A 27,399-nucleotide genomic window follows, 5' to 3' on the forward strand; every position below is an offset into this window, starting at 1 on the left:
GACACTTGATTTTTATATATCGATCAATCATATCATACATATTACTAGACTCACTTATTAATTCAAATAATTTATCTATAGCTACCTCTGAATTTTATACATTTATAATCACATTTTCTGCAAATATTACAGTTCCGTGTCTTCCGTGTAAGTCCTTTTGTTTATTTGTCCTTATTTTACTGCACTTACTCAGCTTCCAGTATGATGCTGAAGAAAAAAAGTCAAAGCAAGCACTCTTGTTTTATTTCTAACCTTAAAGGGAATGCTTTTAACATTTCACCATTAAACATATAATGTTTAATGAGTTTATATGACTTTTACCAGATTGAGTATTCCCTTCTATTATTAGTTTGATAGTAAGTTTATATGAATATATGTTTAATTGTGTACTATTTCTACATCCATAGAAAGTATCACATGATCTTTTTTCTAATATGCTAATTAATATGACATTAATAAGTTTGTATGTTAAATCACTCTTGATTTTTCTAGATAAGCCCTCTTTATTTATGGCTTATTTATTTTTTATACATTGCTCAATTCAGTTTTCTGATATTTCCTTTAGGATATTTGTATTTATGTTCTTGAATAAGATTGGCTTATAATTTTCTTTTCCTGTAGTGTCCTTGAATGATTAACATTATGCTGGCTTTACAAAGTGAAAAAAAAAAATCCTTTATGTTGTTGTCATTGCAGCTGGTGTCTGGAAGTTGATGTAAGTTAGAATTGTCCTTGAATGCTTGATAGAACACAGATGTGAATCCATCCAAAGTATATTTTCTTTGTGTGAAAATGTTAAACTACTAACTACTTTTCTAGGGAATTCTTCAGATTTTCTATTTCTTCTTGAATTGATTCTGATGAATTTCTTTTTTTTCCTAATAATTTTTCTAGTTCATCTTAGTTTTTCAAAGTTTTTATATTACCTTCTTACATTTTTAATGTTTGAAACATTTGTAGTTAGGTCTAGTTACTCACTTATTTGACCCTAGTTTGGTATTCTTCCTGTCTTTCTTTATTAATCATGCTAGAGATCTGTCTATTTTGAATTTTTTTTTCAAGAACCAGCTTTCATATGTATTATTTATTAACTTATTTTTTTATACTTAATAGTTCTCTCTCTACATTTCCTTTGGGTTTACTCTCTCCTTATTTTTCTTGCTCTTTGTGTTAAATGCTTAGATCAGTAATTCACGAGTTTTCTTAATTTCTAGTAATAATGTGTGAATTTGAGGCTATAGTTTTTATATGAAGTATGTTCTTACTTTAAGTTCTAAATATATTCAAATTTCCACTATGTTGTTTTTCTTTGACTCGTGGGTTTTTTTGAAGGTGGTTCTGTTTTGCATTTTTAAATGTATTGGGATTTTCAGGTTACTTGTATTCTTAATCTCTAATGTAATTTCATTGTCATCAGAGAATATATTCTATATTATTTCAGTCTTTAAATTTTGTTGATGCTTGTGTTTTTGGCCTTATATTTGTTTCATTTATTAAATATGATTCAAGTGTGCTTGCAAAGGATGTGCATTTCAGAATTGTTGAGTACCATATTCGATATAGATGTATTCATTGGCTAAAGCTTGATTATTTTATTATTCAAATATTTCATGTGTTTATAAATTTTGATCTATTACATATTGAACTAGGTGCTTGAAAACATTTTTTTTATTTTTTATTTTTTATTTTTACTTTCTGGGTATGAGGTCCCTTTGACACTTGTTTGCCTCCCAGGAGTCCTACATTAGCTTTGTTTTGGACTTCAGAAGATCCTTTACTCTCTTGCCTGTTCAGCATGGTAAGGTCATCCCCTATATTAGAAACAGGAGTTTGTCACATCTATCTTCAATGAGCAAATTATGGTAGCCAAAACTGCTTTTGCTCTTAAAACTGGCGATTAGTCTCCGTCAGTGTCTCCACGTGGAAGGGAGGGGAGCATATGCTCCCCTCTGTATCTCTGTGCCCCAGTGCCCACTGCAGTCACCCTATAGCACACCTCCTCTCCTTCCTCTCCAACGCCAGTCCCTTTTGTGTGGGTCAGGGGCCCACAGAGCATGGATGAGTCCTTGCTGCTGCCGCAGCCCTGCCTGAGGACAGCCAAGGCGCTGACGCTGGGTGGTCCCAGGGCTTCAAGCCCTTGTGGTGCCACACTGCTGGATTCTGGGCAGAGAGAAGCACGGTCTCCTCCTCACCCTCTGCCACACTTTGCCACCTCAACACTGTAGCAGCTCTTCTTGGGCCCACCGTCTCACAAACGTGAGGATGGTCATACACTCACATGCCTGCAGGGCTGGGCAAGGAGCTTAAACGAGTGAAGAATGGAGCAGCCACTACGAACGTAGGCCAACTGCTGATCAGTGGAAGACTGGCTTCCTCCTTCTGCATTTCTGAATTTTGTTGTTGTTTTAAAGAAAAAGCAAAAATCTGTATTTTTAAGAATTAAATTGAAAAAATTTTATTTTAAAAAGCTGCGCAGGTTTAAAAAAAAAAAAAAGTCTACAGGCGATGTGAGATTTCCAACTGCCCTATTTTTGTCATCTGTGGTAGATAGGTACTAGAGCAAGGGAAGGTGGAATGGCTGTGGTCAGAGAGGGGGGAAGCAGTTGCCACACAAGCAGGGTCAGGTCCCACTACAGCCCATCGAAAATGCTCTCTGAAGCCCTGGTGTGCTTTTAGAAGAGACTAATGCAGAAATGTTCGGCGTGCCTCAGAAATGGGCCTGCTGAGAAAATTATGAGTGAAGTTTTGATCGTGTGCCTCATTGCTGTACTTGACATTTTGAAGATGGTTTTTACTCCGAGGAAACTTATTTTGATGGCCCAAATTGTTTCCTGATTGTTATTTCCTGCCAGGTCTAAGCGGCGTCTGCTCGGGGAGGGGACACGTTTGGTAGAGTGCAGATTCTTGGGGACCGCTCAGAAGAACCCCGCCTTGTCTCCCACTGGACTGGGAGACATGAGTGTGTAGACCTGCTTAGCTATTTGAATTTGGGGAAGAGCTCTCTTCATATCTTGCTTTTATCCTGACTTTAAACTAGAATGGCATGACATTCTGTCTTGAATTAATTTGCCCTTGAATCCAGAGAAGCAAAGCAGTGAGGCTGTCTCCCTTAGCAACAAGAGACTGTCACACACAGAAATTCTCAGCAGGAAATAGCCGGGTAAAAATAGTGAAAGACGCCCATCAGTGGATCTATCTCAGTTTGAAGCCTCTGGTCACTGACACATATTGAAGAACTACATTTGTTTTCCATCAACTAATCTGAGTTGCTTGTATTGTCTCTTAAACTCACTCACTTTCTTCCTTAACTAAAGACTCCATCTCGGTGACTTCCTTGTCCACTCCCTATCTCAGTCCTTTTCCTTTTCCACAGTTTCTTCCTCATTGTCAGGAAGTAGGGGCAGAAAAAAGGGTAGGAGCCTGTCAGACCTGGTATGCAAATACTGGCTCAACTGGCTCAACTGGCTCAACGGCTCAATGGCTCAACTGGCTATCCAACTCTGACCTTGGACAAGTTACCTGTCAGATGCTTGCAGACGACTGCCCTATTAGCTCTGTAACAAACACCAGGCCTCCTCTGGGCAGTGTCAGGAGTGTGCACATTGGGTGGGGCGGGAGAGAGTGTCCTTCTGGCCAATTGAACAAACCCTAGCAACTCATAGAATGACAGCATGTCATCGTATTCTCCAAGTTATTTAACATCAAGTCAATTTTACTCAACTGTAAAATAGGAATTGTATTTTCCAGAAAGGGCAAAGTGCATAGTTCAATATTCCTAAGTTTTCTTCTCTATTCTTCCCCATCCCTCGCCTCTCCAATACCTATACTTCTGTTCAAACACTCCACACTCTGAGCTCACATATTCAGAATGCATGTTTCAAATAAGTGTGTGTGTGTGTGTGTCAAGAGGCTATGAAACTTTTCAAATACGAATCAACTTGTATTTGCCTCCCTCCACCCACCCATTCAGTCTGTTAGATAAGAGGGTTCTTTTTCAAAACAAAAATCTGCTCTGTCTGCCCATTGCTTAAAACCCTCCCATGGCACCCTGTTTCTTTCATGGTGAAGATGAGATCCATCCCAAGACTGTTGACACCCTGCGTGTTCTGGCCTCCCTCCCCAACTCATCGCACCCAAGGCTCCCCTTGCTTTCCATCATCACACCAAGCCGTGTGCAGTCTCTGATAGTTCACCGCGCTTCCTCCTGCTCCTGGGGCTTTTACACAGGTTGCTCCCTCCTCCTGAGATGCTCTTCCCTCTCCTCTTCACCTGGTGAACTCCTCCTTGTCCAGCTCCAGCACCTCCTCCCCAGAGAATCCAATCAGGTCACACCCACCTGTCATTGGCTCACATCTTCTCCACAGCATTTTTTTCATGGGGCTAACTGTACAGTTTTTTGGTGTGTGCTTATGCTAGGAGGTCTGTCTCTCAGGGTATATACTCCATGAGATCATGAGAGATGTTGCTCTGTGCTCCCCACTGTACCCCAGAGCCCAGCTCTGTGCCTGGCACATGGTGAGCATGCAGCAAAGAGTTACTGCCGAATGAATATGGGAACAGAAAGCGCTGAAGAGCAGAACACTGCAGGCGTTGTTTGCCAGCTCTGCAGGTCACCCAGCCATGCTCACTAAGTTCACGGCCACAAAGGCGCCTGATGAACCAGGACATGGGACTCATACATAACTGAGTACCAGGAGGCAGATTCCGTATGACCTACAGGAAGCTTTTCATGCCCTGGTGCCTCCCTGACATGCACTGTCCTCTTTGGGGCTCATTTAACTATTACAGATGTTGTAGTAGCAGTGAGGGAGTGAACGTAAACCCTTATGTGCCTATCGTTTTTTTTAAAACTACGTGGCATTTCAACTCCTATTTTCCTCATGCATAAACTCCCTATCATCATGTATGAATGACAAGGTAAGAATGGAAATAAAGGAAGATAAGGTCAAGCAGGAAATAATGAAGGACTTCAAAAGCAGGAGGTATGCAAAACATGACAGAATCGAGAGTTACACGACAGGTACGCTGGAGCCCATTGGAAAAGGTATACAAGGAGGCGGAGCAATTAGTCAAATGACGGGAAAACCAGGCTTTGGCAGCATATGGGAATGATGCAGGACAGAGCCCAGCCAGGTCAATGCAGATAAATGAGCTAAAAGGTTTGATAAAATCCAAAGCCTGAGAGGAGACAGATAGCAAGTACTTAAGAATCCACTATATAGTCCAACTGGAGAAACAAAGCAGGTGTCTGGGCTGGGGTAGATGATCCCAGGGCCCTGCACTGCGAGCATCATCGCTTCATCACCTCCGGGTGCTGACACGCAGCAAACACAGAAAGCTGATCTCTGCACACAGTGAGCACCTTTGCATGTCAGCACGGCCCGTGTCGCAGAGCCACCGGTCGCCTCTCAGCCTTCACTCTGAGTCACCCTTCAGATCGTCTGCAAATGTGAAGTTTTTCCTTTATAGTGTGAGTGCCGCTCCAACCCTTTTATGGAGGAAAAGAAAACCCTCTCACAGATCAACCCCATTCCTTTGTTCTTTTCGGTGTCTGACTTGAGCACGGCGTTAAATGAGCTACACGCGTTCCTTTCAGGACTGAGGGTGAGCGCTGTCTTGGTTGGAGAAGGGAGCCATTGCCAATGGAGCAGAGCCGGCGGACGTGAGATGAGACTCATTGTCAGTGATTCGGGCTCATTGTGCCGTGTAGGGCTGGCTCCATCCTCTCCTCTGCTCCTCCTATTGGCTGCCCAACTCTGAGCCATTTCCAAAGCAGCTTCCCTGAGGCTAAAGGTTTGGTAAGGAATCTAAGGGTCGGTGTTAGGATGGCATCTTGGTGGTGAAAGACACAGTAGACATTGAATAAATTAAAAGTGAGGAGAATCTTTGCATTTTAATTATTCGGATGTTTAGAGTTTCTGTGTTTGTGTCTGTGTGTGTGTTTGTGTCTGTGTGTGTGTGTGTCTATGTGTCTCTGTGTGTGTGTGTGTATGTGTGTATATGTGTGTCTATGTATGTGTGTGTATCTGATATGTAATTGTGTATCATAATCATCTCTGTATCCTCCACTCTCTCAGCACAACACTGTGTGTATGTGTGTGTATGTGTATGTGTGTTTGTATCTGTGTGTGTCTGTGTGTGTGTTTGTGTCTTTATGTCTATGTGTGTGTGTCTGTGTGTGTCTGTGTGTGTGTGTGTTCGGGGTGGAGGTGGTTGTTTAAGGAAGAGAATGGGGAAGTAACAAACCACTGCTGTGATGTGAAAAACATTTTACTGACCTCTTCAATGAAGGGGAGATTTGTGAACATAGCTTCCTCTCTTATACTAAAAGCCACCATTTCTCAGTCTTTATCTGAGAATAAATCAACATTTCTTCTCTATGAACTTTATGAAATGTCTTTCCATTGTTTACGAAAAGTCGTTCCATTCTCCCCCCGACCTGAAGCTCTCCCGTAGGTGAGCAGAGAACCGCTCAGTTGGCCCAGTCTCCCACCCCTTGTCTCTATTTTAATCAGAAAAATGGACCTGCACATCCCACAGTGAGGATCAAGCCCGAAAACTGAGCATGTGCCCTGACTGGGAATCGAACCGTAACCTCCTGGTTCATGGGTTGATGCTTAATTGTTGAGCCACACCAGCTGGGCTCCAGTTTTCTTACTATTAGAAATATCGCTATTAGGAGCATAATTATAAAAGTCTCCTGGTACACATGTGCAAGATTAAGTGTTTGTAACAATATATAAACTCTTAGATGCAGTATATGAGTCCCTGCTGCTTTATATCCTTGTCAACATTTGATATAAAATTGATATTAAATTTCTGTTAGTATAGTGGATATGAAATGCTATAACATTATGGCTTTAATTTTCTTCCTGATTACTAATGAGCATCTTTTTATGTTTGACTTATTCATTTTCATCTTCCATGATACTTAAGTTGATGTCTCTTGCTCACATTTCTATTATTATTGTCTTTTCTTTATTGGTTTTTATACATGATGGATATTGTCTTTTTGTTGGTTATATGTATTGCAAATATCTTTTCCAGTTTGTGGCAGCTCCTTTTCCTTTATGATCTCTTTTGATGAAATCAAATTCTTAATTTTCTTAAGCTCCAATATATCAATGTTCTCTATTATTTGCATTTTTATGTTTTAAGAAATCCTTTCCTATCTTAAAGTCATTTTTCTAGAAGTTTTAAAGTTGGACTCTTCAGATTTAAAGCCACAATCCACCAGGAACTGGTTTAGTATATGGTATGAGGTAGAGATTTATCTTAAAAGATGTTTAACCACAGCATGTAGTTCATTATAGTTTACAGTAAAATTTAATGTTAGATTATAAACATCTTGATATGTAATTGTGTATCATAATCATCTCTGTATCCTCCACTCTCTCAGCACAACACTGTGCACCTAGTGGGTATCCAGGAAGGCCAGAATATCATGGCCATTAAGTACCTCCCACTTCCCTGTCCTTACATGTGCTTCTGACAATGCTGGGAAGATAGCACCATAGCCAGGAGCATGGCAGCTTCTTTCTCCATCGTGCTGGTCTCCTCCTCTGCCCCATTCCATCCTCTGAAGATGTTAAAGAATCCCTGCTCCTTTCCTCATTTGCTCAACCATTGGAAATGGTTGGACAGTTTGTTTGTTTGGGTCAATAATAGCCTAATACTACAGCTCCCAGGAGTATTGTAGGAAGCCAGAGATAGGCCTCAGCCTGGGAGAACCAGTGCTAGCCTGTGTTCTGATAGTCCAGCATGGCTCAGACATCTCCGATCACGGAGAAGTATCTGTTGTGTTTTTGGACGCCCATTTCCTTAACCGCAGATTGCCAGTAAAATTAAAATCCCAATGGCTTCACTTAGCCTCTCCACCACCAGAGTTATTTAAGATGACACTAAGTGCAAAGTTCTTTTCTGAATCGTGAAAACATGAAAGGGAAATATTTCAATTCACAGCCTAGATATATTCATGTGTCCTTTTTCTATGCCTTTAACTCTGAGCAACTGAGCATGTACTTACTGTATTTTTCGGACCATAAAACGCACTTTTTTTCCCCCAGAAGTGGGGGGGAAAAGTCCCCGCGTCTTATGGTCCAAATATAGCCTACACATATACTTTTTTAAAAAAGTTTTTTTACTTGCCCGGCTCTGTGTGGTCTGTGTGTGCTTGCCCGGCTCTAAAATGGTTCTAAATGCTGCTGTTTACTTTACAGGGTTGATTGCATGTGTTTATGACTGTGATGTTGGGTTTTTAATGCACATAAAATATTTTAGGACACTATTTGTTTCAGAATCTTTTTTTCTTCATTTCCCTTCTCTAAAAACTGGTGCGTCTTATGGTCCGGAGCGTCTTATGGTCCGAAAAACACGGTACTCAGTATTTACCAGAATAAACATTTCTAGAATGTGCAGAGCGCTGAGGGTGGCAGAGCAAGGGAAGAAAAGGAGCATGGATTCGGCGAATCCCAGCTTAGTCACTTGCTGGGTTTTCTCAGCTTCCTTCTCACAAAGTAGAGATCAATACATACTTACCTTGCAGAGTTTTTGTGAAAATTAAGTGAGGTAATGAAAGCAAGTGCACAGCACTACATGGTGTGTTCTAGGTCATCGAGTAAGTTATTGAAGGATGATGACCATGATGAAAAAGTGAGGGAGAAGGAGGAATGAATATTGATTACGATGAAATAACCAGTCCAGACTCTTTGGGAACGTATACTTTATGATGCTTTCATAGATCAATAACTCAGAAATAAAGCTGACTGCAATAAGAGCTAGAATTAGTGTTACCTTATTTTCAAAACAGAAATTGAAATGTGATTTGATAAGTAAATGAATCCAAGTACATACTAAGATCTAATATTAGAAGGTGGGATTGTCCCAGAAGCTCTGAGACATGCAATTCCTATATTTATAATAGAAGCACTGAACATTTGCCTGAGGAAAGATCGATTTTGTCCTGGAGACAGTCCTCAGAGCAGGCGACTCAAAGGCAGGGATGAGGAAAGAGAGGAGCGACTCCAGAAAGCAGAGGGAGTATGAGAACAGGACAGAGACATATAACACTTGGCCCTTCTTCAGGTGCCTTCTTATTATATAAAAAGATTATAAATAATCCTCAGGATGCCAAAGAAGCTCCTGGGATAGGAACAGAAACCAGAAAATAAGGTGTGGGTAAAGAAAGCAGGAATCTGAGTGCCAGCCCATACCCATACCTGTTTCAGTCAAAATACCTCTGCTCTTATGTGTAATTTGTTGCTTCATCAAAGGTAAAAAAAAAAAAAAAAATACATATTGTGTATGTGTGTACCCCTTCCTTGTTTTCTATAACTAATCCTTATGACCCTTTAGGTGACCCTGTGATGCAATTTGCTTTTGTTATTTGTCTTGCAAAATTGTTTGGGTCCTACCTGGGACAGAGGTCAACGGGGTTGTGTGATGTCACTTAAGTCTGGGACCAAACTGATTTAAAGGACAGGTGGCCCGAGGAGGATGTGGAGCGAGCACAAGCCAGCCCGAATGCAGTCTGTGGTTCAGAGCCTTCTGGCATGTAGATGAGGAGTTAGTTACTGACCTGGAGCAGTCAACACTGGATTCTCCTAGGGGGGCACCAAAGGGAAGCATGCAAAGTGCAACGCAGCAGCTCCCTGCCGGGGCCCCAGAGGGATATATATATATACTTTTGAGTAGGCAAGCTCCTGTGGGATAGATACGTTTGATGCCTGAGCTCTTTGAATTTCAGAAGGTAAATTAGAGAGTCCTCTAGAGAGAAAAAAACAACTCGGATGTGTCACATGGGAATCTACACAGAACGCTGTCATCCACTGTTGGAAGAGTGTAAGAATCGGTGGATTGCGGAGTTTTTTCCACTGTGGGTTGTAAGTGTTCCCACTCATTTGTGCCGTCTTTTTTAATTAGCTACAGTTACACTATTAATTAATCTGGCCACATCACAGTGTGTTGGAATGAAACGAATGCATGCACACTTTCCATTTAGCTCTCAGGTATCCAAGTGGCAATAAGCCTTACATTTAGAAATGGTAAACTAGACAAGAGAAGTACATTGGAAATGTACTGAGAGAACATGTCAACAGTTAGAACAACGGGACAATGAAGTGTGATATAGCTCTCCATGACATACTTCTTAGGGAAGCTCATACTTCACATAGATCACAATAATAGATGGCACTTGTGTCCTTCTTTTGGAGAGGCAATAGCTCTCCTTTTTTAGTGATATATTATTGCTTTTCAACTTCAGTAGAGAATATCTAAATTTGAAAAGGGTCAGATGGTCAGATGGGTTTTTGTTGTTGTTGTTGTTGTTGTTTTATTGATTTTTTACAGAGAGAAAGAGAGAGGGATAGAGAGTTAGAAACATCGATGAGAGAGAATCATCGATCGGCTGCCTCTTGCACACCCCCTACTGGGGATGTGCCCGCAACCAAGGTACATGCCCTTGACAGGAATCGAACCTGGGACCTTTCAGTCTGCACACCAATGCTCTACCACTGAGCCAAACCGGTTTTGGCGGTCGGATGGTTTTTAAAAAGCTCCCTAGGTAATTCTGATGCATACCCCTGGGTAAAACCCACTTTTGAATAGGCTGAATAGATAACTGGGCATTAAATCAACCACTAGTATAAAATGTGTAAGGCCAAGACAAAAGTGAATCCTTACTTAAATAAGTTGTTTCCTAAATATTTCACTAAGAAAATGACAGGATGGTTAAAATAATTCTACTTTTTCTTTACATGACTAATTTAAACCTTTAGAAAAAATACTTTTAATTTTCTTAAGACCTCATAAACAGCTGTGAATTAACTTCTAATAAAATTTTTGCCTGCAAATTACTATTAAAATGTTTAAATTAGTAATTGTTACTTATTATCATTTATGATATCTTAAAAATGAAGTGGAAAGTTAGTGCATTGTTTTTAAACCCAAAATTCTGATATTCTCTGTATGTAACTTAAAGATGTTCAAAATTATCTATCTGTATTTGAAAAGATGGTAAGGGTGAGACTAAAAACTTCCAGTCCTACAAGATTTCCAGTTGTATGTAGAAGTCGATAGTAATGAAAATGATGGGAGTGTTGGCACTGGTGTGGTCCAGTTGACCGAAGTAGTATATATACTAGTCCTGTGGGAAGTCTGGCAAAAGACAGACAGGTGTGGAGACTTAATATACCATTGAGGTAGCATTAACTCCAATTAAAGAGTGAAGGACAGATTCTTGATAACTGCTGCTAGGATTAGTGGTTATCCATATAGCTAAAAATAAACTCTACTTCAACCCACACACAAAAATCAGCTTTAGGTGGATTGAAGACTGAATGTGAAAAGCACACTATTACAACTTTTAGAGGAAGATATAGCCAAAACCCTTTTGGCTCAGTGGATAGAGGGTCGGCCTGTGGACTGAAAGGTCCCAGGTTCGATTCCGGTCAAGGGCACATACCTTGGTTGCGGGCACATCCCCAGTAGGGGTTGTGCAACAGGCAGCTGATCGATGATCCTCTCTCATCGATGTTTCTAGCTCTCTATTCCTCTCTCTTCCTCTCTGTAAAAAAAATCAATAAAATATATTTTAAAAAATAAAAAATAGAGGAAGATATAGAGAAATATTGTTTTTCATTTGGGTTCAAAAGAATTTTTAAATAAATCATAGAAAGCCCAAACCATCATACAGAAATGTTATTGATAAATCTGATTCCATTAAAATGTTAAGTGTCTCTATGACAGAACACCATGAACCAAGTGAAAAGACAAGCTTCACATTAAGAGAATGTATTTGCAATACATAAAACAGAAAAATGCATGCTATCCCGAACAAACAAATAATAAAGAACTTTTATGAATTAATAAAAATATAATATAATGGAGAAAATGAAAAGATACATGATGAAGATATTTATAAAAGAAGAAACTCAAATGGCTAGTAACATCTGCAAAGATGCTCAATATTAGTAAAAAGTCAGTTAAAGCAATAAGATAGCATTTTACATTCATAGGACTGGCAAACACTTTAAACATCTGGAAATTCCAAGTACTGGCAAGGATGAGGGGAACCGGGAACTCTCATTCAATATTGGTGATAAAGTATATTGGTGCTGCAACTTTGGAGACAAATTTGACAACATCAAGTAAAATTAAAGATATACATCTTTAAATCAGCTATGTGTATATCCTGTTCTCACTCAAATACACCAGGAGACATTTTCAACAATGTTTATTGCAGCATAGTTTTCAACTGCAAATATTGGGGTCAGGGTCCTAAATGTGCATCAATAGAACTAAAAACTAAACTAAAGAATATGTATGTAATGTAGTATTATATAGTAGTTAAAATAAATGAACTATCTCCACTACATGAATAAATTTTAGCAACATAAGGTTGAGTAAAAAACCAAGTTACAGAATCAAATATATAATGCTAATTATGTAAAGTATAGATTCTTGTAATACTACATATTATTTATGGTTATATACATATGAACTAAAAGTAAGAAAAACAGGAAAAATAAGAGCAAACATTAACTATAGAATAGTGGTTATCTTTATAGGGAGGGGAATGAATTCAGAAAGCAGGCAGTAGTCTTCTATTCCATCCATAAGATTTTTTTTTATGCAGAAGAGTTTGAAGTAAAGGTTACACAATATTAATTTAATTAAAATCTGGTTGGTAAGTGCGAGGATGGATGTTCCAGTGTAAATTGCACTGGAACAATCGGTGCTAATAATAAATATATATTATGCACATTTTAGTCAGCAACCCATATTTTTTAAATCTTGGCTAATAAGGACCTAAAGAATAAATAACACTGAATTTCAGTTATCTAGAGTGAGGATGAATAAGTAAAATTAATAGTTAATCATCAAGCTTCATCAAACTGTTTTTATTCTATTTCTCTCCATGTGGTATAACAATGTAATCCAAGCCTGAACCCAGTTATCTAGGAAATGAGGATATAAAACTAAGTACCTTACATTCCATTTATTTTTTAAAAATATATATTTTATTGATTTTTTACAGAGAGGAAGGGAGAGGGATAGAGAGCTAGAAACATCGCTGAGAGAGAAACATCAACCAGCTGCCTCCTGCACCAATGTACATGCCCTTGACCAGAATCAAACCTAGGACCTTTCAGTCCGCAGGCTGACGCTCTATCCACTGAGCCAAATCGGTTTCAGCCTTATATTCCATTTAGAGGATCACCAATAATGAGGCCAGCCACTTTCTTGAGACTGCTGTTTCCCAGAACTAACCTACTGGTTTGTCTTTCCCTGCACTGTCCCAATACAGAGAGGAGCAAGAGTTTCTCACTGAGGAAAAACAGTGTGTGAATCATTAACCATCCCTTCTTCCTACCCTAACCCCCATGAGGAAGAGAGGTGTCTGTTCCCCTCCTTCAAGATTGGGAATGCTTGAACCATCCTTGCCCTCTACCCAATAGGAGACTGGTGATTGTTTCTTTTCTAAAAGTGGCTAAGCAATTTAATCAGATACACCTTGATGAGCTGGGGAAGGGAAAAAGAGACAGGAAAGACAGAAAACAAAGCCAAGAGTAACCTGATATCTTGGTACCAGTAGCACTCACTATGCATTATTTAGCAACTAATCAGATCCCAATGGTAAAAAATGAATTAGAATTGGACTTACCAATATTAATTTTTTTTTTTTTTGCTTTGTTTTCTCTAACTCATAGAGAGAATGTTTGCCTGTTTGTGTTGTTTGAGAACTAAATGAGACAATGTTTCTAACATGCCTAGGATTTATCTGGCATGAGACTATATTAAGTAAGTGCTAATTACTGTGACGGATCAATTTTTTCATCTGGGTGGTTTCACAACTGCACAATGAGCTGTTAGTAATTAATCAGGCGGCCAATGTAGAGAGAGAAATCTAAATGCATGTATATAGTAGCATAAGTGTAAATACTCACACAGGGAGCTGGAAATAATTTGAATATAGTTAGGATGCATCATATAAAGTTAGGTTAACTTAGCTACCTTCCTCAGAATAATTAATTATGGGCCCTGGCCAGTGTGGCTCAGTTGGTTGTAGCATCATTTCACTTACCAAAAGGTTGTGTGTGTGTATTTCCTTCGCTCTCTCTTCCTCTCTCTCTAAAACGAATAAGCATATCCTCAGGTGAGAAACTTAAAAATTAATTACTAAACTTATTTTAAAAAACAATAGCAAATTGTACTCTGGGCATTGAACATGGAAGGCGTCTCATATCATATTCCCAACTGCAGCCAACTCTCATGCCCTCACATCCAATTGCATTTCTTTTCTCCACCCAATATTCCATGTACTTTGTCGGACTTGGGAGTCATTTTTTTCAAGATTTGGTAAAGGAGTAGAGGGAGCAAGATGACTGTGGTCAAGATGTAAGTAGGAAAGCCTTCTTTAGAAAATGGTTAGTTGACCGTGGGATGTATGTGGAATTCTGAAAGCAGCCCAGTTACATTAACCAGACAGTTATCAACCTAAATTTCAAAGTGGAGAGAGTTCAAAAAGTACATTGGGAAACTACAACAAACCAGAGGCATTTTATTCTAGTGATTTAAAAGAGCATTACATTTTTTATTTTCAATTAACCTATCGATAGTGATGTCACTTAACTACTCCTAAGGAATATTATCTTCTCATTATTGCCGGGAAAACATGCAGCCCAATTTCATAGCTCAGCTGTTCGCATGCATGGATGGACAATCTGAATTAACTTGAACAGAAGCGAGATTTTTAGACACTGGGCTACATTCCTAGATGTAAATTTTAAGTAATTAATATGTGACTTCCAAGTAGAAAAAGAAAATAAAGTGGATAATGTTTATTTTGTGCATTGAAATGATAGTGCTACAATGCTGCTCTAACTTTCTATTTATTCGGTGTTAGCATCTCAATAGAAAAAATATTGTAATCCACACATTTATTGCCAGTACAATTGAATATGGTGCCATGAGTAAAGATGCTGTGGAAAGCTGTCTTAAAATGAAGCTATTACAAAGAGACTGTATTTTTATTGCAACCAAAGATAGGTGACTCCAGACACATGAGTTTTTCTACCCTGTGTATCATACATACTCCTTTGCAAGTCAAAAGTGAGCACAAGGACATCCATTATTCTGCCGACCTGAATTCTGACACTATAAACATCTATTCGAGGAGAAAGTAGTTGAAGTGATCAGGAAAGTTCAGACACATGAAGTACTAACTAGATGCATTCACAATTAGAGATATCTCATTGTACCTTTCATCAGGCCTCCTTTCTCGTCTTACTCACGCTTGCATGAACCTGGACTTCAGAGGTATTCATGACACATGATTATGTGGGTATTTTTACACAATATAGCAAAGGTTAACAATAAATTACAAACATATTTGTTTCTTGTTGACGTAGAAAAAAACTTTAACTGTGAACTAAGTGAAACCTACTCTGTGCCTTTCTCCCCACTGCAGCAGTGCTGGGTTTGGGGATTAGAGAACTTGTGTCTTGTCTTGTTACCTCACTTATAAGCTATGTGACCCTTCACAAATCTCTATTCCTCCCAAGGCTCAGAATCCCCGCCTTAAGTAAGGATAATAGAAGGCAGAGATTAAAAGGTTAATAAAATGGGCTCCTTGCCCTCAGTGCCCCTGTGGATAGTTTAATGGGTGTATCAGCAACGCTCTCTCTCTCTCTCTCTTTTTCTCTCTCTCTTCCCCTTTCTCTCTTTTTCTCTCTCTCCTTTTCTCTCTCCCACCCCTCTCATGCACTGGTCAAAACTGTGCTAGGTGCCACAAAAATATTGTAGAAATAAAAAGTATTATGTTATCAGCCGAAACCAGTTTGGCTCAGTGGTGGAGCGCCTGTCTGCGGACTGAAAGGTCCCAGGTTCGATTCCGGTCAAGGGCATGTACATTGGTTGTGGGCACATCACCAGTAGGGGGTGTGCAAGAGGCAGCTGGTCGATGTTTCTCTCTCATTCACGTTTCTAGCTCTCTATCTCTCTCCCTCCCTCTCTGTAAAAAATCAATAACATATATATATTTTTTTAAAGTATTATGTTATCAAACGCAAGCTCTGCCCTGAAGCTGCTGTGTGGGAGGTATATTCTGAGTCCCATATGGATTTATTTCCCAGTGCTTCTCATAGGACTCGGTAAATACAAAAATGAATGCCTGCTTTTAGCCAGCTATGCCAGAAAAAGTTTGTTTACTCCAAAAGAAAAGAGATGCCTCCACCTTGTGGCTAGGTCTTCAGCTGGTTCCCGGTGAGACGTTGCTGCTTCTGAGCTTGCTTCTCACGGCAAGAAGACTGTGGTTTTTTTACTTTTATACACTTTCCCCTTCTTCCTATTGTAACACTAGTTAGGCGCTTTTGTTATGACCTTGTTCTCATGAATTCAAGGTGAGCCTTGACCAAAATGAAGCAAATTACACTTATTCACTCATTTAACGAATGTTTATGAGGCTCTTATCCTGTGTTGGGCACAGATTGCCCTGGAGTGCTGACCTCAAAGCCCTATCTCTCTCCAACTCTCACACACCCTCAGCTCCACCCCCAAGACAGCCCCTCTTCCACTGATCATGTTTGCTGTACTTGTAATAAACTTAGTCCCCATTATAAACAACTTTTTTAAAAATATATTTTATTGATTTTTTTTGCCACCCTCCCTCCCTCCCCTATATACCCTCCCTCCTCAGAGTTTTATGTCCATTGGTTGAACTTATACACATGTATACAAGTCCTTCGGTTGATCTATTATCTCCGCCAGATCTCCCTCCCCTCCCCACTGTAATTTGACAGTCTGCTTGTTGCTTTACTGTCTCTATATCTATCTTTTGATTCATCAGTTTATAATGTTCTTTATTATCCATAAATGAGTGAGGTCATGTGGTGTTTCTCTTTCATTGATTGGCTTATTTCACTCAGCATGATGTTCTCCAATTCCATCCAGGTTACAAGCAACTTTTTTATTATCTATTGTTTTTAAGGCAATGTGTTAGCTGCTATTAGAGAGTACTATCCCTCTTTCCAGTTTATAATTTTGTATGTGCAGAAATGGCGATGGGGAGAATAGATGCAGAGACCTGAAACAAGAGGCAGGGCTGCAGTCAGTGTTGTAAGAGGTGCAGTAAGGTGCAGTGACCATGAGACATAGGAGGACCAATGATCCTCGGGAAGGGGTGGGGGGTTGGCGGGGGGGGGGGGGGTTGAGTGGAGCCTTGAAGGATGTGCATGTTTACAAGGGCTGGGGAAAGTCTGGGAGAATGGCAAGAATTTCTAGCAGAAGCAAGGGCAAGATCAGAAGTGCAAGAAGGTCCATTGGGAAGGGGAGGAATGAGAAGCAGACCACATTAAACCTGGGAGAATGTAGGGATGAGGTGCAATGTTGGGGACGAGGTCCTGGACAATCGTCACACCGTGTCAAGGAGTTTGGATTCTGTTCAAGGAATATGGAGCGAGAGGGGAGGTATTCAAGGAGGAGAGAGAAGGAGGCAGAGGTTAGCTTTAGAAGATGGCAGTGGCAGCCATGTGGACTGAAAGAACAGGGGGCTAGTGAGTGGCACACGGAGGCAAGAGAAGTGGGAAATGACAAACAGTTGCTGGAGACAGAGTGGGTGTGGAATTGAGGGGGCCTGGAAGCTGCCAAGATACAAAAGCAACTCTGAAATATTTAGCAATTTTTAGAAGCAAATTCAACTCAGTAAACTCTGATGCCATTTATTTTTCTATAATGATATCATAAGGGGTTTTCCAAAAATAGCTTCTTCAGGATGCGCAAGTTTACTCTCACCTGACTTTTTGGTCTTGTTCTTAAATTACTTCTTAAAGCTTTTGTCTTATTCTATTCAGGCTGCTATAACAAAATACCACATATTGGGTAACTCACAATCGATAGAAATTTATGTCTCATGGTCTGGAGACTGGAAGTTCAAGGTGAAGGCCTGGCAGATTAGGTGTCTGGGGAAGAACCAGGACTAGGTGGGTTCAGAGATGGGTCTTCCTGCCGAGTCTCACGTGGTGGGAGGGAGAAGGGAGCTCTCTGGCCTCTTCTTAGAGCACGAATCCAAAGGTCCCACCTCCCAGGACCATCACTTTGGGGGGTCATGACCTCGACCTAGGAGTTTTAGGGGACACAGCCACCTTCATTTGTCATATTTATTCATTCTTTTAAAATCTATCCCCTCTGCACACACCCCAGCCCAGTGTTGGTGCTCCCTTTGTTCCACCTCCTCCCCCAGATCATTCTCTTCCCTTCTCTGCTCTGTTCTGTGTCTGCATCACCCAAATCCTCTTGCCCTCGAGTTCCCTGTTGGATCTCACCAGTGAGAAGCACTAGGAGATTGGAGGGCAGGAAGGGAGAAAGCGGATTCATTTTCTATTGCTGCTGGGACAAATGGCCACACCCTTAGTAGCTTAAAGCAGCACACACTTTATTATCTTACCATGCTGGAGGTTGGAATTCTGAATCGGTTTTCTCTGGGTTAAAACCAGGTTGTGGTGTCAGCAGGGCGGGCTCCTTCTGGAGGCTCTCGGAGAGACCTCACTTCCTTGCCTTTCCCAGCTTCTGGAGCCACCTGCTTTCCTTGGCAGGTAGCTTCTCCATCGCAGAGCAGGACCGGGAATGCCATCTACAAATGCGCGTCTGCAGAAAAGGACAGCGAGCGACGCGCACGTAGAGTAGAGCGAGGGGCTAGTCAAATAGCGGGAAGAGAGCACGAGACCCATCACGAGAAATGCCGGACAGGCGAGAGTCGATCGAGAGATCGAAGAGAGAGATATGCAGCTCCCCATCGCTATCTAGCCCTCCAAACGCTCTCGCTAGTCGCGCCTAGATCTTATAGCGCTAGACGCGCGAAGCCCTTCTTCCCTCTCTCTCTCTCTCCTCTCTCCTCCCTCTTCTTCCCTCTTCCCTTCTATCTTCCCCTCTCACTCTATCTCGCTCCCTCCTCCCTCTCCCTCTCCTCTCCCTCTCCCTCTCCCCTTCCTCCTCTCCCTCTCCCTCTCCCCTCCTCCCTCTCCCTCTCCCTCTCCCTCTCCTCTCTCTCTCTCTCTCTCTCTCTCTCTCTCTCTCTCTCTCTCTCTCTGACTTGGGTCCTTGTGATTCCATTGGGTCTCCTCAGCTCATGCAGGGGAATCTTCCCTCTAAAGGTATTTTACTTCATCACCTCTGCAAAATCCCTTTTACCACGTCAGGTGACATATTCACACATTCCAGGGACTAGACCTGGGTGTCCTTGGGGGGGACAGTATTGTGTCTGCCCCAGGGAGGCTGGGGTATTTCTCACCCTTGGGACTGGAGGCTGGGCAGTACTCGGACCTCCACAACCACGGCTCCAGTCAGGCAGCCCCTGCTCCATGCTTCCAGCTCTCACTAGACCCCTGTAACTTCCTTTCTTCAACCAGACCTCGGGTGATGCCATCTGCCCTGCGTAGCCTTTAGTGCCTCCACAGCCCTCTGCGGCTGTCTGAACCCTGCCAACACCTCTGAAATAGTCCCTTCCTTAAACTACCTTCCAAATCCCAGTTGACCGACAACCCAGCCACCCATTTTGGTTTATCTTTTCCACACTCTAATTCACACTGTTAACATATCAGGCCTGGACTTGGCACACACAAAGGAAATGTAAATGCCATATGAAGTAGGGTCTGTGCCTGTATCATAGACATCGCACAAAACCTCGTGCATGCATCTGGGAAATAAATACATCTGGTTAGATAAGCCGCAGAATAATAATCCCTGGTGTTCCCTCCATTACATCCAGGGGAAAGGAAATAGTCCAAATAGTGTCCATGCAATAGAAAGCTTTCTCTTTGATTTCCTTTCCTCTGTTTTTCAGTCAACAAGAGAAACTGGCTTCATGACCTAGTGTAAGTGATTTCTGAGCAAATATTGTAGATAAGCCACTAGCTGAGCTGTCAATGATAGCTTTCTGTTCTGGCTCAGACAGATAATTTTAAGATATTTCCCCAGTCTCTTCTTCTTCGCTGAGCAGTCAAGCCTGCATATGAAAATGGAATTGTTGTGTTTTTCCTTCTAGGAAATACTTTGTTTCAGCCAATTTGTCTTGAAGATCTGTGTTTGCATTTCTGTCTGCAGCCACACTTGCAGTCACCCTGTGTCTCCGCTTAGGGTCTGGACCATCTGCCCAGCTTTCCAATAGATTCTTTTTCTAAGAACTGTTTGTTCTCAAATCACAGAATAAAGAATAGCATTAACATTCTGTAGAATCATTCTGTTGACTTCCCAAATCAACAGAAGATTTTTCGAGTTTTTAACCTCTCAGTGATATTTTAAGAAAAAGCATTTGCTTCAATAAATAATATTTATTCCCCAAGAAATATCTTCAGTAGATCAGCTGTTTCTCTCCTAGATTCAATATAGAAAGCTTGCCAAAGTTGCATTTTTTTTCTTTCTTCTACCATGATGATGATAATGATGATGATGACGATGATAACTATAGTTACTAATAAAAGATTAAATTTGTGTAGTTTAGAGTGTACAAGGTTTAAATTTGGCTTAAAACTAAGGAGCATGGTATTTTTAAAACACTTCTGAAAAATTCTTTTTGTCATAATTCATTGGCCCATTGAACAAATATGCATGGGTATTTCGCCACGTGGCTGAGTCTCAGCTCTTGGCGAGCTCACATTGTAGTGCTGGGCAGTGGCCAGAACACACTGAGGAAAGACACCAACCCAGCCTGGTGGGGTCATGGCAGGGTCCTGGGTGTGGTCATACCTGAGATTGTCCTAAGGGATGAGTAGGGCTCAGCTGCTTGAAGGAAAGAGTGCAGACTCCAGACAAAGTGAACAGGTTGTGCAAAGGCAGGGAGGAGGAACACTTACGAATGGTAGGAAAAAATCACCCAAAGAGCGATAGTGGGGAGGGGAGCCATGAAGAATGGAACATCGACACCAATTGAAAGGAGAATTAGAAATAAACCATCTAATAAAATTCTCTGTATGAGATGTCAGTTAGTATTTGACAAGGAAAAGAGAAAGGTTTGGTGAGGAAAACACCAAATTGTCATTTAGAGTTGACTTGCATAACTAAGCCCAGCATCATCTTTAAATTTCACAGGTATTTCCATATTTTGACTGAGAGAATTTTAAAAGTCAGAGTGAAAAATGGAGGCTCCTGGCCCTGACCATTTTTGGCTCAATGATTAGAGCATCGGCCTGTGGCCTGAAGGGTAACAAGTTCGATTCACAATCAAGGGCACCTACCTCGGTTGCAGGTTCAATCCCCAGCCCTAGTCAGGGCACCGATGTGGCTTTCTTGCATTGCTCTCTCTCTCTCTCTCTCTCTCTCTCTCTCTCTCTCTCTCTCTCTCTCTCTCTCTCTCTCTCTTCCTCCCTCCCTTCCCCCACCTCAGTTCCTACTTCCCTTCAACTCTGTCTGAAAATCAGAATAAATATCCCTGGGTGAGGATTTTCTTTAAATGGAGAGCTCCCTGAATCTCCACCAAAACCAACCCCCTGAATGACCAGCCAGGGCTCCACCTCCATCACCGGGTCAGAGACTGAAAGTTTTTTAAGCTGTGACCAAATCTTTCTAAAGGGTTAATTCCCACATTAAAATTAAAATAAAATAAAACATGAAATAAGGTGCACCACCCACATCAAGGGACAGTAGCCTATCACTTCTTATATCCACTTGCTCCCCTCATGTTCATGGCCCTTCTAAGCAGGTATGTGCTCAGGCATCAGCTTGTTTTAGGACTTTTCTATACACCGTAGGGCCATTTCACACTTCTACTTTGATGAGGTTTCTTGAGAAATGTTGGGAAGTTTTCTTTTGAAGTGATTACTATCTAAAATGTAGTATAAAGAGAGTCTCAGGCAGTTTTCAACCTACATATGGAGGCAAATAAAATTCGCAGAATGTCGTTACTCTCTCAAAATGCATTTCACTTTCCAGGTGGGTTAGAAGCTTTCTTTCTGGGAAAGGCTGCTGGCTTGCTGGGCGCCGGTGCCGTGCTGAAGCAATCGTGCACGACCGTTTAGATTACAATGCCCGGCCTGTAATTCTAATTCAATCACAAGTCTGCTGGAAAAAATGGAAAGGTGAACCAAAACACTCAGTGTAACCTCCTGGAAAATATTTTTACTGTACTAACTATTAAATGATATCTTAATAAAGGTTAATTGTGAAAACAGCCATTACATATTAAAGGTTACCAGCATCAAATTTTAAAACCAGCCTGCCTTTTGCTCCAATTTGGCCCAGTGTCCTGTTGTCAGAGTTCCAGTGATGGTGTCCGTGGCAGGCAGTAGTGAGGGCTCTAATTCTGAAATTTTTATTCTATTTTTTATTCTTTTTTTTATTATTGTTGACAGTATTACAGATGTCCCCCATTTTCCCCTCCACCCAGCCCCCACCTCCCTCCAGGCTTTCACCACATTATTTTCTGTGTCCATGAACTATGCATATATACATATATGATCTTTAGTTAATCTCTTCCCCTCCCCCCACCAACACCCCTCTTCCCCCTGGAAATCTGTCTGTCTGCTCCATACATCCATGCCTCTGGACCTCCTTTATTCATCAGTTTATTTTATTCATTAGATTCCACATATAAGTGAGATTGTGTGCTATCTGTCTTTCTCTAACTGGCTTATTTGGCTTAGCAAAATGTTATCCAAGTCCATCCATGCTGTCACAAAAAGTAAGAAATCATTTTATCCATTTTTAGTTTATTCTTGTGTATGGTGTAGTTGGTGGTCTAGTTTCATTTTTTTGGATGTACTTGTCCAATTGCATGTTCTTGCCTCCTTTGCGGAATATTAATTGGTTATAATAGCATGGATTGATTTCTAGAGTCTCTGTTCTGTCCTGTTGACCTATTTGCCTGTTCTTGTGCCAATATCAGGCAGTTTTGATTAAAATGGCTTTGTATAATAGTTTGATATCTGGTATTACGATCCACTAACTTTGTTCTTCTTTCTCAAGATTACTGAAACCATTTGGGGTCTTTCCTTGTCCCATATAAATTTTTGGAATATTTGTTCTAGATCTGTGAAATATGCCATGGTATTTTCATAAGGATTGCATTGAATCTATAGATTGCATTGGGTGGTATAGACATTTCAATAATGTTAATTCTTCCAATCCATGTACACGGTGTATTCTTCCACTTGTTTGTATTTCCTCTTTTTCTTTATTCAATGTCCTTTAGCATTCCTAGTACAGGTCTTTTATCTCCTTGGTTAAGTTTATTCCAAGGTATCTTATTTTTTTAAAATATATTTTTATTGATTTCAGAGAAAAACATGAATTATGATAGAGAATTATCCATCAGCTGCCTCCTGTATGCCCCTCCACTGGGATCAAGCCTGTGACCTAGGCATGTGCCCTTCACCCTTCAGTCCACAGGCTGACGCTCTATCCACTGAGCCAAACCAGCCATGGTGGTATCTTAGTTTTCATTGTTGCAGTGGTAAATGGGATTATTTCTGAGAGTTTGTTATTTTTTTATTAAAATGCCATAGATTCTGAATGTTAATTTTATATCTGCTATTTTATGGAATTCATTTATGAAATTTAGTAGTTTTTTTGTGCAATCTTCAGGGTTTTCTATGAACAACATCATCATCTGCAAATAAGGAGGATAGTTTTACTTTCCTCCTTTTCCATTTGGATGTCTTTTACTTTTTTCTTCTTATCTGATTACTGTGTCTAGGACTATGTAGAATAACAGTGATGAAAGTGGACATCCCTGTTCTTAAGGAAAATGTTGTTACTTTTTGCCAATTGAGTATGATGTTGGCTGTGGGCTTGTTATATATGTTTTTTATTATGTAGTGGTATGATCCCTCAATTCCCACTTTGCTGAGATTTTTTATCAAAAAAATAAGTATTGGATTTTGGTAAATGCTTTTTCTGGGTCTATTGATATAATCATATGATTTTAGCCTCCATTTTGTTTATGTTCATTTATTGATTTGTGAATATTTTACCAGCCTTGCATCCCTGGAATAAATCCCACTTGGTCATAGTGAATAATCGTATTGCAGAATCTGATTTGCTAATATTTTGTTGAGGATTTTAGCATCTATGTTCATCAGAGATATTGGACTATAATTTTCACCCTTTATCATAGCTTTATCTGGTTTTGGAATTAAGGTAACACTGGCCTTGTAAAAAGAGCTTGAAAATCTTCTTTCTTGAATTTTTTTAGAATAGTTTAAGGAGGAGATAGTTCTTCTTTGAATGTTTGGTAAAACTCCCCTATGAAGCCATCTGGTCCAGGATTTTTGTTTGCTTAGAGGTTTGTTTGTTTTTTATCGTTTTTTTGTTTGTGTGTGTATTTGTTTTGTTTTTGGATTTTTTTTTATTGCTTTAATTCCATTAGTTGTTATTGGTCTATTCAGGTTTTTCTGATTCTTTCTGATTGAGTTTTGGAAGACTATATGTTTGTCTTCCATACAGGCTGTCCAATTTGTTGCCATATAGTAGTTCATAGCTGACTTTTTTTGCTGGCACTTTACGATTTCATTCAGACTCAGCCTCCATTCCTGTTTCGCTCAAGCCTTCAGCATTTGTTTCCCATAACTTTGCCTGTCTCTAACAATTTTTGTAGGTCACCATTACTGATACCTAATTTGGTCTCCTGTAAGTACTATTGAAATTGGTTTGGTTTGGCTGGAAGTGTTTAAGGCAGTATTTCAAGAGAGGTTAAGGTATGCTGAGGTGCACTGAAGCTGAACTTACTATGTAATGAGAACAAAGACTGCTACTGTTACTGAAAATCAAACCTAACACTCATTTACTCCACAAGAGCCTGCTTGTCAGGAATTGTGACAGATCTAGGTGACACAAAGATAATAGATACGTTATCTTCAGAGGTCTAGAGTCAGCAGGAAAAAAAAACAGACTTAAGTGAAAAATTCTAATGGAGCTAACCTATGACCTTAAATGATTAGCCCCCAAAATGGCCCACAGTTAGGTCTTTCATAAAATAAGGAATAGAGATATCCATTGTTTATTGCATAAAATCCTAAGGGGTTCAATTCCTCACACTCCGTTATAATCTAGTATCATTTCAGTCCTATAATAATGTGAATTAGGTCCCTAAGGTACAGCTGTGGGCCGAGCGCAATTAACTGGTTACACCCAGTGAAGCCTGTATGCGGAGATGTCCGAGTCAGCCTTGAGTGGAGACCACCATGACTCGGGGTGAAATAAATCAGGATTAATCTAGTTCTTATAAAGATTTCATTGAGCCAAACCAAATACTCTCTATATGACTTGGCTTTAAAAAAAATGCATACACAGCAGCATTTATATTTGTTTCCTTGCAACTTGAACTATTAACCACTTAAGGAATATTAAAATGTTTACCCTTAGCTTGGCCTTCCAATAAGAAGGGAAAGAGTTTTGCTCAGCCTCACGTGCTGGTGCACAGCAGGGCAGCGCCGGGGCAGACGGGACTCCCTACGGGTGCTGGCAGAGCTTGTGTTGGGCTGGCAAACGTGGAGAGACAGAGTTAGGCTTTTGAAGAGAGTTACCTGGAAGACACGCAGGTGTATGGCAATATTATTCGTGGCTGGGATAGGTATCTGACGGACCAAAGACACTCCAGTAGCAAAAAATGGGAGGAACCGGAAGTCTGGGTAGTATGGGCACTTTAATGATGTTGATTCTTCTAATCCAGGGGTTCAGGATCATCTTGTTGAAAAGAGGGGACCAGGAGGTGGGGTGGGAAATGATCCTTCTCCAGACTTCCACAGTCAGGAGAAGTTTGAGGATCTGATGGGTCTGTGCAGAGAGTGAAAGGCTGCTTCCGCTTCCTCGGGGAGGCCTCACCGCAGCCATTAAAAAACAACGAGTAAAAACCAGCTCAGGATTGATCGGAAGTTAAACAAAAATCCATGAGCTGATGATGAGAAGGCTCAAGAGTGCAGAAGCTTCCAGGCCTGCTTCCCCCTCTCACCTCACAAAGATAAACATCCCTGGCCTAAGTACTGGCCACCAACCTCTGGTTTCCCAGACCCATGGCCTGGGACTAGTAGTTTGTTTTGAAATGTGGTGACAAACAAGTCATTTTCGTTGTGCCATTTGTAACCAGAGACCATATAATGATGTTAGTGCCTTGGCAGGGGTTATGGACCATCTCGTTGAAAAGAGGGGACAAGGAGTTATGGTTTTTGCAGGAAGACCAAGACCTGGCTGTAATCCAGCAAGTCGCTCACTGAATCTCTCCCTTCTTGGAACCAAGATCTGCCCCCAACTGGCTGCACCAGCGTGGCCTGTGATGCCCACCGAGGAATGGCCTCTGCTTCTCTTTTATGCTGAATGTGGAGCACAGGTCACATTTCCGAGGGAGGCCATAGATACCTGGTGTTTTCTTATTTTGTTTGAATTTCCTCATTTTCCTATTGTTGTTTCCATCATCTTGCTTTCTTCGGGGGCTTTTTGTAATGACTTCGCACAGCTCATACCTTCCTGCTGGCATATCTGTAATCGGTTTTGCAGAGCTGCCGATGTTCTTAAACTGAAAGTAATCTGGTTTGCCATACATACAATAGGGACCTTGGCGCTTTGGGGGTTTTTGTAGGGGAAAGGGAACGAGTGTTTATTTAATAATTACCCATCTTAAATCTTTAGGAGTTGGGAGCAGTTTTGTGTTCAAGGAATAAGAAAAGCTGAAAAACATGTTTTAAATCAGTTCTTTTAAAATATAGTTCTTTTGTGTAAATAAAATATCACAGGCTTTGACTTCTCATACATTACTTTTAAACCTGAGATTCCACCCCCCCCACACACACACACACACACACTTATTTTATTTAATCGTATCATGTCTTATGGAAATGTCTTCTTCCATCTTTTCTCTTTGCTGGTATTTGCCTGATTAAATAGTGCTCTAAAAATCGCTAAGACATGGGAAGGCTCAAAATTGCACTCAAAGCTGATAACATACGGAGTGCTTGAGCAGAGTGAAAGATAGGATCAATGAGAGCCAGCAGCGCCCATCAGATTCCCCCATTCTTAGCAGGAGTGATGAGTTGAAGAACTTGCTGATCATTGTTACCAGCCTCGGAGCAGTTGTAATCTTCCTCGGCTGCACATTGGAGTCACCTGGGAAGCTTAAAAAAATACTGATGTTTGGGTCTCACCCCCAGAGAATAGGCCAGAATACAATCTAGTTATGGGATTTCCTTTCAAAGAGTCCCTGGGATTCTGATAGGAAGCCAAGTGAAGAACCACTGCATTAGGAAACTGGATGATAGGATTTTAAATCCTGTGAAGGAAATCAGTCTAAGGATTGGGATTGGGGGCTTTGCCTTTCCTTTGACTCTATTTAGTCACAGCCCTTTGCTCATGCCTTTAGCTTGGTTAGAAAAGTATGTTCCATTTGGGATCCTATCGGTAGAGCTGAATGTGGGTGGCATT

General features: G+C 40.7%; 1 protein-coding gene across 7 annotated transcripts in view; it reads left to right on the forward strand.

The window, feature by feature from the left end:
- Positions 1 to 27,399, forward strand: part of MAGI2 (membrane associated guanylate kinase, WW and PDZ domain containing 2) — a 1,016,953-nt gene that overhangs the window by 941,104 nt on the left and 48,450 nt on the right. The gene's annotated exons all lie outside the window — the stretch shown is intronic.

Source organism: Pipistrellus kuhlii, unplaced genomic scaffold (genome assembly GCF_014108245.1).
Source record: "Pipistrellus kuhlii isolate mPipKuh1 unplaced genomic scaffold, mPipKuh1.p scaffold_m20_p_10, whole genome shotgun sequence".
Lineage (NCBI taxonomy): Eukaryota > Metazoa > Chordata > Mammalia > Chiroptera > Vespertilionidae > Pipistrellus > Pipistrellus kuhlii.